General features: G+C 46.1%; 1 protein-coding gene across 4 annotated transcripts in view; it reads right to left on the reverse strand.

Moving 5' to 3' along the window:
- Nucleotides 1-13,115, reverse strand: part of BRD3 (bromodomain containing 3) — a 53,574-nt gene extending 40,459 nt beyond the window's left edge. For all 4 annotated transcript variants that reach the window (XM_030536042.1, XM_030536041.1, XM_030536044.1 and 1 more), the window contains exon 1: nucleotides 12,984-13,115. The gene's annotated coding sequence lies outside the window, so the exon portion shown is untranslated. The remainder of the gene's footprint in view (nucleotides 1-12,983) is intronic.
- Between the last annotated feature and the right edge of the window lie 639 nt (nucleotides 13,116-13,754).

Genomic DNA, 13,754 nt, shown 5'->3' on the forward strand with positions numbered 1-13,754 from the left:
ATCTCTGAGCCCATCAGCAAGGCCTCCGACCTCCCCGTTTTCAAATCCCTCCCAAAGCCCCACCTCTGCTGTCTTCAGGGAATCCAGCTGACTCATACTGACAGGTAAAACATCGAAAACTAACCTTTGCCAAGACCTGGCCATGTACCACCTTGACACCTCTGCTTATTATTAGCGTTACAGGAAACCTTAGAGACTCCAGCCAACATCAGAGCACCATACACACGCAGAGCTAGAGTTCCTGCCCTCAAGAACCTGAAGCAAAACTTGCGCAAAGTCACTAGCAGAACCAGGACTAGCACCTAGGGCTCCTGATTTCCACCCCAGTGCACCTAGCCCAGGGGTGGCCAACTGGTGGCTCCAGAGCCACGGGCGGCTCTTTAGAAGTTAATATGCGGCTTCTTGCATAGGCACCGACTCCGGAGCTGGAACTACAGGCGCCAACTTTCCAATGTACCAGGGGTGCTCACTGCTCAACCCCTGGCTCTGCCACAGGCCCTCCCCCCACTCCATCCCTTCCGGCCCCTCCCCTGAGCCTGCTATGCCCTCGCTCCTCCTCCTCTTACCCCCTCCCCCAGCCTCCTGCACACCACAAAAAAGCTGATCCGGGCGGGAGGGGAAGGCGCTGATCGGAAGAGCTGCCAGTGGGCGGGAGGCGCTGGGAGCAGGCGGGGGCTGCTGTCGTATTACTGTGGCTCTTTGGCAATATACATTGGTAAATTCTGGCTCCTTTTCCGGCTGAGGTTGGCCACCCCTGCCCTAGCCATTAGACCACACGATTTCCCATAGGTTGTCCCATTCCTAAACTATCACTCTTTAAAGCAGGATCTCTAAAGGCTTGGACTCTACTTTTCCATCTGGAAACTGCCTCAGCCATTCTATGCAATGCCAATAATGAACATTATTAAACATTCATCCTCCGGCAGCGATCTCCTGGAAACAGACTTTCCAAGTTCAGGCAAGAAAACTAGATTTCTGCTTTAAATAAAAAAGACAGTGGCATTAGTACAAAGCCCAGATGACACACACATAATAGGAGCATGTGTGTACATCCAGAAAGCAGAACTCCTAGTGGGATTATTGTATGTTTCCACTGTAGCAGGGTTTTTTTTTTCCTTTTAAAGGATGTGATCTGCACTGTTAAACTAAAATGTAAAAGCGCAGAAAAAGCAGCCAGTTCTTTCGCTTTTCAATCTGAGTATTGTGCCCAATGCACGTTTAGAAAGAGAACCACACACTCGCCTTGATTCAGTCGGATTTTATGTTAGGAAATTATGTACAGTCTTTCCGCTACAGCTAGCGGCATTTGTCGTAATTGTTTCCTTTCCCACCCTCCCACTTCCAAAGAGAAAAGTTGCTGGACGGAAAGCTTGTTGAGAAAGAACAAGAAAACCCTGTACGGAACAACTCCAAGCAGCACTACCACTGCAAAGAGCTACAGAAAAGAGAGCTAAGCAGTGAAAGCACTGGTCTGGAATCCTGAGACTGGGGGTGATTCCTGGTGCTGCTGGCCGTGACACACCATGTGACCTTGGGCAAATCAGCGTCTCTCTCTGTGCCTCCATTTCCCTTCTGTAAAATGGGCATGACAGTACTTCCCATCACACACCACCAAAATCATTGATGTTTGTGAGGTGTCAAGTACTGCAGTACTAGGGGCCATATAAGAATCTAGATGATGCTGTATGGCTCATTTTAGAAACAGGACCGTTACTTGCCATCTGAAGAAATTGCAGAAGCTCAGATCACCACTTGCTTGATAATTCTTCCCACAATATTGAGGTAATCCATGAAAGGGCTTTTAAACAATAAATACAAAACCAGTGTAGGTCCCTATAAAGAGGTATCAATTAGGGAAGGCTTGAAGTACTTCCAGATTGTGCTTGTAGACACAACCACATTCAACTTCCATCTGGATTCGTTTTTAAGAAGATACAGTATATGCAACAACATATCCCTTCTTAATTATTTATTTTAAAGGTACAGTAGTTCCAAAAGGCATGTTAGGCAGCACAGTACATACAGAGGCAATGAAAAAAAAATGGGGTCCTATATTTTACTGGCTAGTCAGAAGATCATCATCCCCATATACATCTGATATACAAAATGCATAATACTGGATAATACTGATTTGTATTGTCTGGTTACACATAAGAATTCCTAATGTCTTCAGGAGAGCCAGACACATGGCCCTGAACAGAACCTCCTCCCAAGGTTCAGCTCAATGCGAACACTGATAATTAAGACAAAGTTCCAAATGCAGAGACAGAACTACATGCCGCCTTGCTCAGAAGCATTTCATAAGACACAACATAACTACTGTGTTGATTCAACAGAAAGCAACTCCCGTCACCAAGATTTCCCTCCAACACATTCTTTGTGCCAGCAATTGCTTCTCTTGCTCCAAAAATAAAACGAAATAAAGTCTCAGATCACAAAATAGAACGAGTTTGCTGTAAGGCAAAAATATTAATGACGATGATTGTTTGCTTTTTAACTTAATTAAGGCTAGGGACTTCAAATGGGGCCAAGTGAACGACGCACCCAATTCTCATTACAATAGTTGGGTTTCTAATGCCCTTAAACTCCTTTGAAAACCCGGGCTGAAAAGCACAGGCACTTACTAATTCACACTGATGATAGGGAAACCCAACACAGGCTACAAACTTTGCAAAATTAGTGAGTAAATTGACAAGTTAAATAAGTAAGGAGGCTGCATCACAAGAGGTACATTGTCAGAATCAGTGAACTAGTATTTCAGTTTTCATGATGGATACCTCCCAGTAAATACGTGCACTGAAATATATTTTAAAAGCAAATACGACGTAGGTTACGTCTACACGGCACACATTGCTACGGCGTGGTGTGCTGCCACAGCCACAGGTGCACTGTGTGGCTGCTTTTGATTGCCAGGAGAGAGTTCTCCCAGTAACAAAATAAAACCACCTCCAACGAGGGGCGGTAGCTTCATCGCCGGGAGCACCGCTTCCACCAACGAAGTGCTGGCCACACCGGCACTTTTCATCATTAAAACTTTTGTCATTCGGGGAGAGGAGCGTGTTTTTTCATACCCCTGAGACACACAAGTTTTAGTGATGAAAGTGCCAGCACAGACAAAGCCTTAGACTCCATCAACAGTAGTTGTACCGATTTAACAAAATTGGTTTAGAAACGAATTCATTTAAATTGGCACAAACCCTTCATGTGGACACTCTTCCACGGGCTTAAAAGTGCCTTAAATCAGTAAGGAATCAACTAAGGTCTTACCTTCACTTAAAAGATTTGCCGGAATCGCTTATACCAGTTTCCTGAACGATATAATCTATACCAGCAAAAAAGAATTTTTGCCCATATCGCTGAGTCTATAATAGATCTTTTGCCAGAATAGCTATGATGGCAAATCCACACCCCTAACTCACCACACAATGCTGGCAAAACTGATAAATGTGGACCAGGATTAAACTACATAATTTTTTTTTTTTTTTAAAGCCAATTTTAGAGTATGTCTACACCAGGGGTGGCCAACCTGAGCCTCAGAAGAAACCAGAATTTACCAATGTACATTGCCAAAGAGCCACAGTAATACCTCAGCAGACCCCCCCATCAGCTCCCCCCACTCCAACCTGCAGCATCTCCTGCCCGGCAGTCCCACCGATCAGTGCCTTCCGCTCCCTCCCCATGCCTCCCACGATCAGCTGTTACGCGGTGTGCAGGAGGCTCTGGTGGGGATGGGGGAAAAGCAAGGGCAGGGCAGGCTCGGGGGAAGGGGTGGAGTGAGGGCAGGGCCTCGGGCAGAGCAGGGTGTTGAGCAGTGAGCACCCCCGGGTACATTGGAAAGTTGGTGCCTGCAGCTCCAGCCCCGGAGTCAGTGACTATGCAAGGAGCCGCATATTAACTTCTGAAAAGCTGCATGCGGCTCCAAACCCACGGGTTAGCCACCCCTGTCTACACACTTAAACCACAACATCAGCAGTCACTGTAGACACTCCCGCCAGCCCTCAAGACCCCATTAAAACAGGGCAGTGACCCACTTTATGGTCCTGATCCACAGTTTGAGAACCGCTGCAATATACTACACTGGCCAAGCACTCCGAGGTGTGGATGCAGCTATACAGACAAAGCTGCACTTTTACCAATATAACGTATTTCACCGCTGCCCCCCAGCCAAAATAAATTATACTGATAAAAGGGCAGTTTTGCCAGTGTAACTGTGTCAGCCCTAACAGCCCTTGCTGCTGCAATTACGTGGTCAAGGTTCACACCTCTTCACGGGCCTGACTGACACAGCTAGGCAGGCTGAAGTCTGTAGTGTAGACACAGCCTACGGGTGTTGCACTGCTTTAATTATACCTGCATAGTTATAGCAGTACCACTTGTGTGTGTAGACAAGACCTTAAACCGAATAACTTCTATACAAGGGTTTGCACCAATTTAAATATCGGTTCAAATTCTCACTGTAAATTATGCTGAGGCAACCTTTCCCTGCAGACAAGGCCTCGGTAAATAAATATGAGGCACTCTTAAATCAGTTTAAAAGCATCCATAGAAGTGGGTTGCATCAATTTAACTAAATCTGCTTCTAAACCAATGTAAAGGTCTTGTCTTCACAAGGAAATGGCACCATTATAATGTAAAGGTGTGAATTTAAACGAGTGTAACTGAACAGGTGCAAAAGGTTGTGTGTGGACACACTTATTTCAGTTTAAGAGTGGCTGGTTTTGGTTTAGCTTAAGTCAGTCAGGAACAAGTTTAAATAAACCTAAGCAGCCATTTTTAGGCCTCACCCACACACAAAAGTGATACTGTTTTAGGAAGGGCGGGAAAACTACAGCCCGCAGGCCAGAGCCATTTTAAGCCGGCCCCTGAGCCACACCATACAGCTCGGCCTTGCTCTGGCTGGGGCCCTGGGTCGGGGGCCGCACTCCTGAGCCTCTCCCCACACCCCAACCTCCTGCCCCAGCCCTGATCCCCCTCCTGCCCTCCAAACCCCTTGGTCACAGCCCAGAGCACCCTACTACAGCCCAAATTCCTCATTCTCAGCCCCATCCCAGAGCTCACACCCCCTCCCACACCCCAACCCCAATTTTGTGAGCATTCATGGCTCTCCATTCAATTTCTATTCCCCACTGTGGCTCTCAGGCCAAAAAGTTTGCCCACCCCTGGTTTTAGGTATACAAGTATGATTAAAACTAGTGGTTCCCTAACTGGGGTTTGTGAACCCCTGGGGATTTGCAAAATGTTACAGGGGGTTCTCGGCAAAAAAATCCCTAATAGCAGACAGAGCTGTCCCTAGGGACCCCGGGCAGCCCAGGGCCAGCAGCCCGCAGCCCCTGGACTTCCAAGCACTAAGCAGATCAAAGCAAGCATATCTATCACACTGAGGAGATTTAAACTTCAAGACTCCTTATAAGAAATGGAAAGGGAGGGGGATATTTTTTGCTGTTTTTAAAATTAAATAGGCAGCTAGTCTTGTTTTTAAAATTATTATGAAGAACAAGTTTAAACTTTGTTGTAACGTGCAGTGTTTGCCTGGACTGCTCAAGACCTGAATGATTGTGTAGGAGAGAACTCTTTTGAGTTGGTTTCTTAAATACCTTCCTGCTGTTTCACATCTGATACTCCTTGATGAAACATAGGAGCCTTGTCTTATAACAGGTTTATTCAAAGTGATACAAGCTACGAAAGTGAGATCTTGGAAGAGTGTTGCCGTTTTCATAATGTAATAAAAATACTGTAATGATAAATAATAATTAATAATATATAATGTGTCCAAAAAAAAAATTTAATATTCCCAAGATCAATGCTTTTATAATTTATACTCAGGTAAAGGAGAAAATCCCTGGAAATATTCATTTTTAGGAGGTGGCTTGCGAGACTTGACATTTTAGTGAAAGGGGTTCACAGGTTGTTAAAGTTTGGGAACCACTGATTAAAACAATACAATCCCCCTAGTGGAGACACAGATATAGGTCATATAAAAGTGCTTATTCCAGTATAGCTTATTCCCACACAGGAAGGGGAATAAACCATACCAGTATAGGGACGCATCTACACAAGGGGCGTGGGAGGGGGGAATCGATCTAAGATACGTCTTGTAGCTGAAGCTGTGTATCTTAGATCAACTTAGATTGACTTACTTTGCGTCCTCATGGCGTGGGATTGGGTTGTGAGCACTAACTCTCATGAATACGTTGCAAGTCAGTGTTTGCCTATTTACCGGTGTGAGTAAGAAGTACACAGTACAGCCCTTTTTTGGGCCCCAAAGTCCCCTTTGTAAAAGAAATCACCTGTTTCCACTAATATGGTCTGACCAGTGGTGCGGATAGAGCGCAACTTTGCTAAAACAGTTTTAACAAATGAGCTTTAGGGAATCGATGTATCGTGTCTCATCTAGACGCGATACACTGATCCCCCGGTAAATAGGTAAACCTTTTATTAGGGCACACAGAACAGGACAGGGGTGCTCAAGAAACATACCTGGGGGAACATTCTCAAGGTGCCATGACAACCAGAAATGGGCCCAAGCCACGCAGGTTGGACCTGAACTTTGAGGAAGTTAAGAAGTTCAGGAGTGTTTGGATCAGGTACTCTGGTTCTGACCCACCTCCCAATTCCCTGAAATTTCATAACAAATAGTACTTTCTAGGCCCATTGTATTGATGAGGGGAGGAGACAGTTGAGTTGCAACCAGACTGATGGGACTGGGAGGCGGGAAAGGACAAACAAGTAAGTATTTTTATGGTGGCTACTCAAGTGGCTGACACTCAATGAAGGGCTATGGTGCCTGCTTGTCTGACTGAGCAAAACAATGAGCTAAGAAGAGAGAACCAGTCCTGGCAAGGTAACCAAGGGCACCCAAAATAGATACAAGTGTTCCTTCAGTTTGCGCCCTATCAATTATGAGACTACTAAAAAGTAATGATAGCACCTTGTTATTACAAACTTCCACACCACTATCCAGGAGCATTTTTGTTTTTAAATCCTTGCCTTCTAAAATAGGGTCTAGTGGCAGGCAATGTATAAAACCACACAAGGAGTATTTCTAACAAATGTTCCACCTCCATGAAGAAATAATGATTTACATAAAGCTGAAACCACAGTAAGATGCAACAGAAACTAACAGACTGAGAGGGGACATTTTGGAGAATCACAGAATCATAGAAGATTAGGGTTCCAAGTGACCTCAGGAGGTCATCTAGTCCAACCCCCTGCACAAAGCAGGACCAGCCCCAACTAAATCATCCCAGCCAGGGCTCTGTCAAGCCAGACCTTAAAAACCTGTAAGGAAGGAGACTCCACCACCTCCCAAAGTAATCCATTCCAGTGCTTCAGCACCCTCCTAGAGAAACAGTTTTTCCTAATAGCCAACCTAGACCTTCCGCATTGCAACGTGAGACCATTGCTTCTTGTTTTGTCGCTGCCACCACTGAGAACAGCCGAGCTCCATCCTCTTTGGAAACATCCCTTTCAGGTAGTTGAAGGCTGCTATCAAATCTCCCCTCATTCTTCTCTTCTGCAGACTAAACAAGCCCAGTTTCCTCAGCCTCTCCTCGTAAGTCATGTGCCCCAGCCCCGATCATTTTCATTGCTCTCCACTGGACTCTCTTCAATTTGTCCACATCGTTTCTGTAGTGGGGAGCCCAAAACTGGATGCAGTACTCCAGATGTGGCCTCACCAGTGCCAAATAGAAGAGAATAATCACTTCCCTCGATCTGCTGGTAATGCTCCTACTAATGCAGCCCAGTCTGCCGTTAGCCTTCTTGGCAACAAGGGCACACTGTTGACTCATATCCAGCTTCTTGTCCACAGTAATCCCCAGGTCCTTTTCTGCAGAACTGCTGCTTAGCCAGTTGGTCACCAGCCTGCATGGGATTCTTCCATCCTAAGTGCAGGACTCTGCACTTTTTCTTGTTGAACCTCATCAGATTTCATTTAGCCCAATCCTCCAATTTGTTTAGGTCACTCTGGACCCTATCCTACCCTTCAGCACAATGGCGGGCAACCTGCGGTTCATCAGGGTAATCTGCCAAACGATTTGTTTACATTTGCACGGCGGCCCGCAGCTCCCAGTAGCTGCGGTTCGCCGTTCTCGGCCAGTGGGAGCTGCGAGACATAGCGCAGGCCTGGCTGCCATATCCTGCAGCTCCCATTGGCGAGAAATGGCGAACCGTGGCCACTGGGAGCTGCGGGTGGCCATGCAAATGTAAACAAATGGTCTAGCAGCCCGCCAGCAGATTATCCTGACAGGATGCATGTGGCCCGTGGGCCGCAGGTTGCCCACCATTGCTCCAGCGTATCTACCTCTCCCCCCAGTTTAGTGTAATCTGCAAACTTCCTGAGGCTGCAAACCATCAGCCCACTGAACACAGTGCCAGACAACGGGTAAGGTGCACCTTGCTAATTCTCAGAACTCCGCTGTTTACAAGAGTGCTCTGGGCTATTACTGCAGAAGAATGTAGTACTTTTAAAAACAAAACAAAACATAGAGCTCATGCTAATGACTGGGAGATCATTGTGGATTAATGAATTTTGCAAATAAGCGAAGAGGAGAATAAGTGGTATTAAAGAACAATCAAGGATGCTGAGCTGCAAAATGTTCTTTGTTCATTTATTTAAACAAGTGTAGATTAGTCCGAATGGATAGTAATTGTATACCAAAGTAGATGGAGAGTGATATATTTTGTAAAAGTAATGGGGTAAGTCTATACTACAGTGGCACAGACACAGCACAGCAGCTGTGCCACCACACCATCATAGCGTAAACGCTTCCTATATGGAGGGAAGGGGGATTTCTGTTGAGGTAGTTACTCCACCTCTCCAAGAGGCAGTAGCTAGGTTGATGGAAGACTATTCCACTGACCTATCTGTGTCTACACTGGGTGTTAGGTCGACCTAACTACAGCACTCAGGGTGCGAAATTTTTCATAGCCCTGAGCAACATGGCTAGGTCAATATAATTTTTAAGTGTAGACCAGGCCTAAGTTTTTGAAACGTGAGCCCTCTTTACATCACTTGGCTGTTGCTGAGAAGAGGGGTTAGACTTATAGGCATGGGAACTAGGGATACTGAAGCACCCCCAGGTTTTGCACGGGGCCAGCAGCTTGGGTTCGGCCATCGGCCCCGTTCCCCAGCCACTGGCCCTGTGTCCGGGGCCCCAGTCTCAGTCCCACGCCCAGGGCTCTGCTCTTGGGGCACTGGCCCCGCTCCTTGGCCTCTTGCCCCGTGCCCAGGGCCCCATACCTCCCCCCCCCCCCCCCCCCAGCTGCTAGCCTCACAGCTAGGGCTCTGATACTGGCCCCAAACAAGGGATCTTAGCTACTGGCCCCGTGCTCAACCCCAGCCTTTGCCCACTTGCTGCTGTCCCGGTTCCCCCCTCCCAGAGACACAGCACTGCTCCCGGCCCCAGCTGCGGGGCTGGGGGTGGGCGCAAACAGGGGAAAGGGGGCTGGCTTACAGATTCTCAAGTGAGATTCTAAGGCCTAGTCTATATTACAAAGGCTTTGCTGGTGTAGCTATCCTCCCTAATGGAGACGCAGCTTAGATCTTTTGCTAGTATAAACTGAATATATTGACATGGCTATGCCGGTTCGGGTTATGATTTTTTGTACACTCTTAACTGACATAGTTATGCCTGCAAAACAATGTTGTCTAGACCTGGCGACAGACTGCAATGGGTTTCAGGCCAAGCCCTTATTGTACAGGTGCATTTTTAAAAGGTCTGAAGAACACGAATGTTAAGCTATATCATTTCACATGTCCATGCATTAAAGATGCACATGTAAGTGCAATCTTAACCTCTCAACACATGCAAATCACATTGGAGTCAATGGGTCTGTGCAAGCCAGGGGGCTCTGCTCAGACAGACTAAATCACAGGATCTGGGGTCATGGTTTAAGTTTATAAGAAACTCTGTTATTGTCCCCTAGTTTTACAGGACAAGACTCATGTTGGAAACATAATTCTGGAATGCCACTGTGTAATACCAAGTCTCTAGCCCAGGAGAAACTCTGCATAAATTTTGGTTTATGTCAATCCACCCGTTAAGTTTTAGCGGTGCAGGAACGCATAACTGTGGTTTCAAATGGGTTTCATTTTCAGACACTCTCTCACAAAACCAGCTTCACTTAAAAATAAAATGTGAAAGAACACTGTAACCTACAATAGAAACTAAACTCTCAGCACATTAAAAGAAAAAGAATAAATGTTAAATGTCTGGGCTGATGTTTTAAAAAGTGACTGCAGGCAAAAATTTCAAAGTCACCTAAGTCCCATTTCAAAAGACTTAGGAGGCTACATGCTACTGGAAGTCAGTGGGCTTTAACCCCTAAGTGCCCAAGTCACTTTTGATAATAAGATTTAGACTCCTAAATCATTTAAGCATCTTTGAAAATTTTAACCTGCACGTATAACCATCATTTCTAATAAGGGTCTTTGGTATGACTGTCTATGCATCGAATACTGTATATACAGCATAGCACAGAGAATTGTGGTCAAGCTTACACTGGATATTGAGTACAACTGTTACACACTTGCCCACCTCATGTATTAAGCATGGTCTGAAAGCACCAAATACGTGAATGCATATTTTAAATTGACTGAGGCAAGGAAAAGAGAAATACGATCTTGGGGCTTATTCTAGTCACACACAAGAGATTGTGAACTAAACCCTTTTATAAAAACAAGGCGTCTAGGCTGGAAGTCCTGCTATTCAGCAAAGCCTTGCTCGTGTATAATTTGAAACTCCCTAAAATTATAAGCTAACAAAATACATTAGAGGTCGTTTGGAGCAGTCCTGGTCTCCTGGTTCTATAGTCTTCACACTAGGAGAGCACTTAACACATGCAGCGAATTCACCTTTTTCCAAAGTATTACTTTGATAAAAGCAATACAAAACTGTAATTAAGTGTCAATTATTGATCTCACCTTTTGTTCTTGAAAGAAACAATTTATTCTGCACTTTTAACCCCACCCCCTTCCCCAATGAACCCGAATATTACAGCACATATGGTAGGTGACCCAAGTCCTGTCGAACACCTTGACACATTATAGGGTGAGCTAAGGACACTGTTACAGCCTTTGATCTTAACTTCCAGTTTAATTTGGAGACAGCCCCTTAGCATGACTCACATAACTGTGTGCCTTACAAATACTAACTAGCCTGTCAAAAACAGCTCTTCCCCAGCAGGGGACACCAGGTGCGCTTTGCTAATTGTGCTTTCCCCTAACTACTATTTAATAATGCAGAGTGGCTTAAACTGGAATTTGAAGGCTTGTATTTAAAAGGAGAGAGAGAGAGCTTTCACAGCCTTAATGAGTGTGTTATTTCTCTTCTAAACTAAAAGGTTGGGTTTGGTTTTTTTGTTTTCATTCCTACAGCTATCCATGGAAAAATGTATCCATGTGGCAGACCTGTTACAGGATGATTAAAATAAAACCTATGGAAAGGAGATCGTTCTCTGCCCTACCAAGGGTACTTTCTATGGGGATGTTACATTTCCTAAACAACTTTGTTAAGTTGACTCCGGATTTATATTCTGTAGGACTTCTCCTTTAGGCTAAAACACTCCCACTGTGATGTTTGCAACCCAAACATTGCAGCATAGTGTGAAAGCCTGAAAGTGAAACTGACTAGACTGGAAACAGTGGGCTAGCTCCATTTTCCAAGTTGGGGCAAAGAGTAAACAAAGAGGATAAATGGCAAAGGGTGACGTTAGAGCTTTAAATGTTTAACTCCTCTCTTTCCCCCCATCTGAGGCACTGTTCGTAGCACAGTGACTGCTCTTTTATTCGGATTTCACACAAAATATTATTTGTAGCCCAGGTTTCTTTTTGCACCGAGATTTACATCTTAAGAGATGTCACTTTAGGGAACTATCCCTTTGTTTTAATTTGTCTGCAGCAGTTTGATTCAAACCCCCTCCCCCTCCCATGTTTACATGCATTTTAAACTAGTATCGAGGCAACCTGCTTCAGACCCTCTCCTACCTTGCACGGTAGTGAACCAGGGCGGGGAAATGGCTGTGAGCAAATCAAGTGATCACTCAACATTAGCAGCTTTTCTCCTAGGAACACACTTCGCATTTTGCTGCCCTTTCTTGGCCAGACACACAACCCGGGCACCTTCGAGCCCGGTGCACAAAAACCAGACAGCAGAGACCAACTCCACGCCTTGAAAACACTTCCACGGCCCCAATTCCTTCTCTCCGGCTTCCTGCAACTCAGAGCTCAGCAAAGGGGACTGGGGAGGGAGGGGGAGAGGATACTTTGTGCTCCTGTGAAATTGACTAGGGGCTGGTAACTGACTAGCCATTTGCTTGCAGGGGACTGGCGGAGCTGTAAACCCAACTGCGTGGCCTCGGCTACGAACGGGTCCCTTTGGCTCTTTTGTTAATTATTATGATTATTTTACATGAAGCCTGAAGCCCTCCTTTTTCCTCGCCCCTAATTTTCCCCTTCAAAAGATGGCGGGCAGAAGGAGAGAGAGAGAGAGGAAAAAATCCCTTCCGTAAGGAAGATGGACTGCGACCTCCTAGCGCCGCACAAACTCCAGCCTGTGCTTTTGGGGGGGATGGGGCGTGGGGGGGGGGGGGATCGGCAGACAGGGGGATGCAATGCGAGAGGGAGGGTCTCAGTTGCAGACATCCCCCCCCCGAGCTCCTTATGGGGCTGCTTTGGGCGCCGGGTTAGAGGAAGGAGGAGGGGGAAGAAGAATATAAAGAGAGGGAGAGAGAAATCAGCAGCCACACTGTATCCGATCTCCAGCTGGCTTTGTTACATTGTTGCAATGCACAAAGGCTGCAGAACCAAAGGGAGCGTTAAAGAGCTTGCAAAAAAAAAAAAAAGCGCATTAGCCTTTCCCAAGTGGGTTCTGCATTCACCCCCTCCCCCCCACTCCCCCTCCTCCAGAAAACATGGCCCTCTGCTAGCAATGCAAAACAAAGCAAAGCATCGAACGAATAAAGGGTAAGATTAAATAGATTACTTTGCCCCGGCAGCTCCAGCAACGTTTGCCTTATAGTCCCTCCAGTTGCTCTTCTTTTTATCCTCAGCAAGGCAGCATAATAGATGCGCTAAAGCTATGGAGAGCTCATGCGCCCAGGCGCAAAGCCATGTGGGGAAGGCAGTTTTTGCACCAAGCACGGGAAAGGACAGCGGTAGTCCTGAGGACTACAAGTCCCAGCATCCCTCGCCCTCCTCCATTCTGTCTCCCCCCTACTCTTCCTCCGTTGGACCAGTGGGCAGAAGAGAGAAACAGTAGGGGGTTATTCCCAGGTCAGCGGGTGTGTATGACATTTAAACATGCTCCTTCCCCAGGAGAGGCAGGATCTGGGTTGGTTTGGGGGGGGCTTGTGGCAAAAATCTGTAAAGATCTGTTGGCTGAGGGTCTCCCTAAGGGCAGACATTGCTGGGTGAAGATCCAGGCTTCCCCTCTCCGCCTGGCTTTGCTCCTCTCAGTCTCTAAAGGTACAACGACAAGAGCCCTTAAAAGTGCAACTGGAAATGGGCAGATTCTTTCGGAGCCCTGTAATGCGTTTTTATCTCCTGGAAACATGCATGCATTTGTATACCAAGGTCATATGAGATGTATTTCTATATTTTTTTTTTTACGGTTTGCATTGGCTAGAGTGCACTCAGAGTTGTTATGCAACAAGCAACACAAGTCACAATAAAAACAGAATGCAACCAATGCAAGCCATAATAGCATGGCATGAAATGAATCCAAATGCAAATCAAGTTACAGTTTTGCAGTGGT

Source organism: Gopherus evgoodei, chromosome 16 (genome assembly GCF_007399415.2).
Source record: "Gopherus evgoodei ecotype Sinaloan lineage chromosome 16, rGopEvg1_v1.p, whole genome shotgun sequence".
NCBI classification, from domain to species: Eukaryota; Metazoa; Chordata; order Testudines; family Testudinidae; genus Gopherus; species Gopherus evgoodei.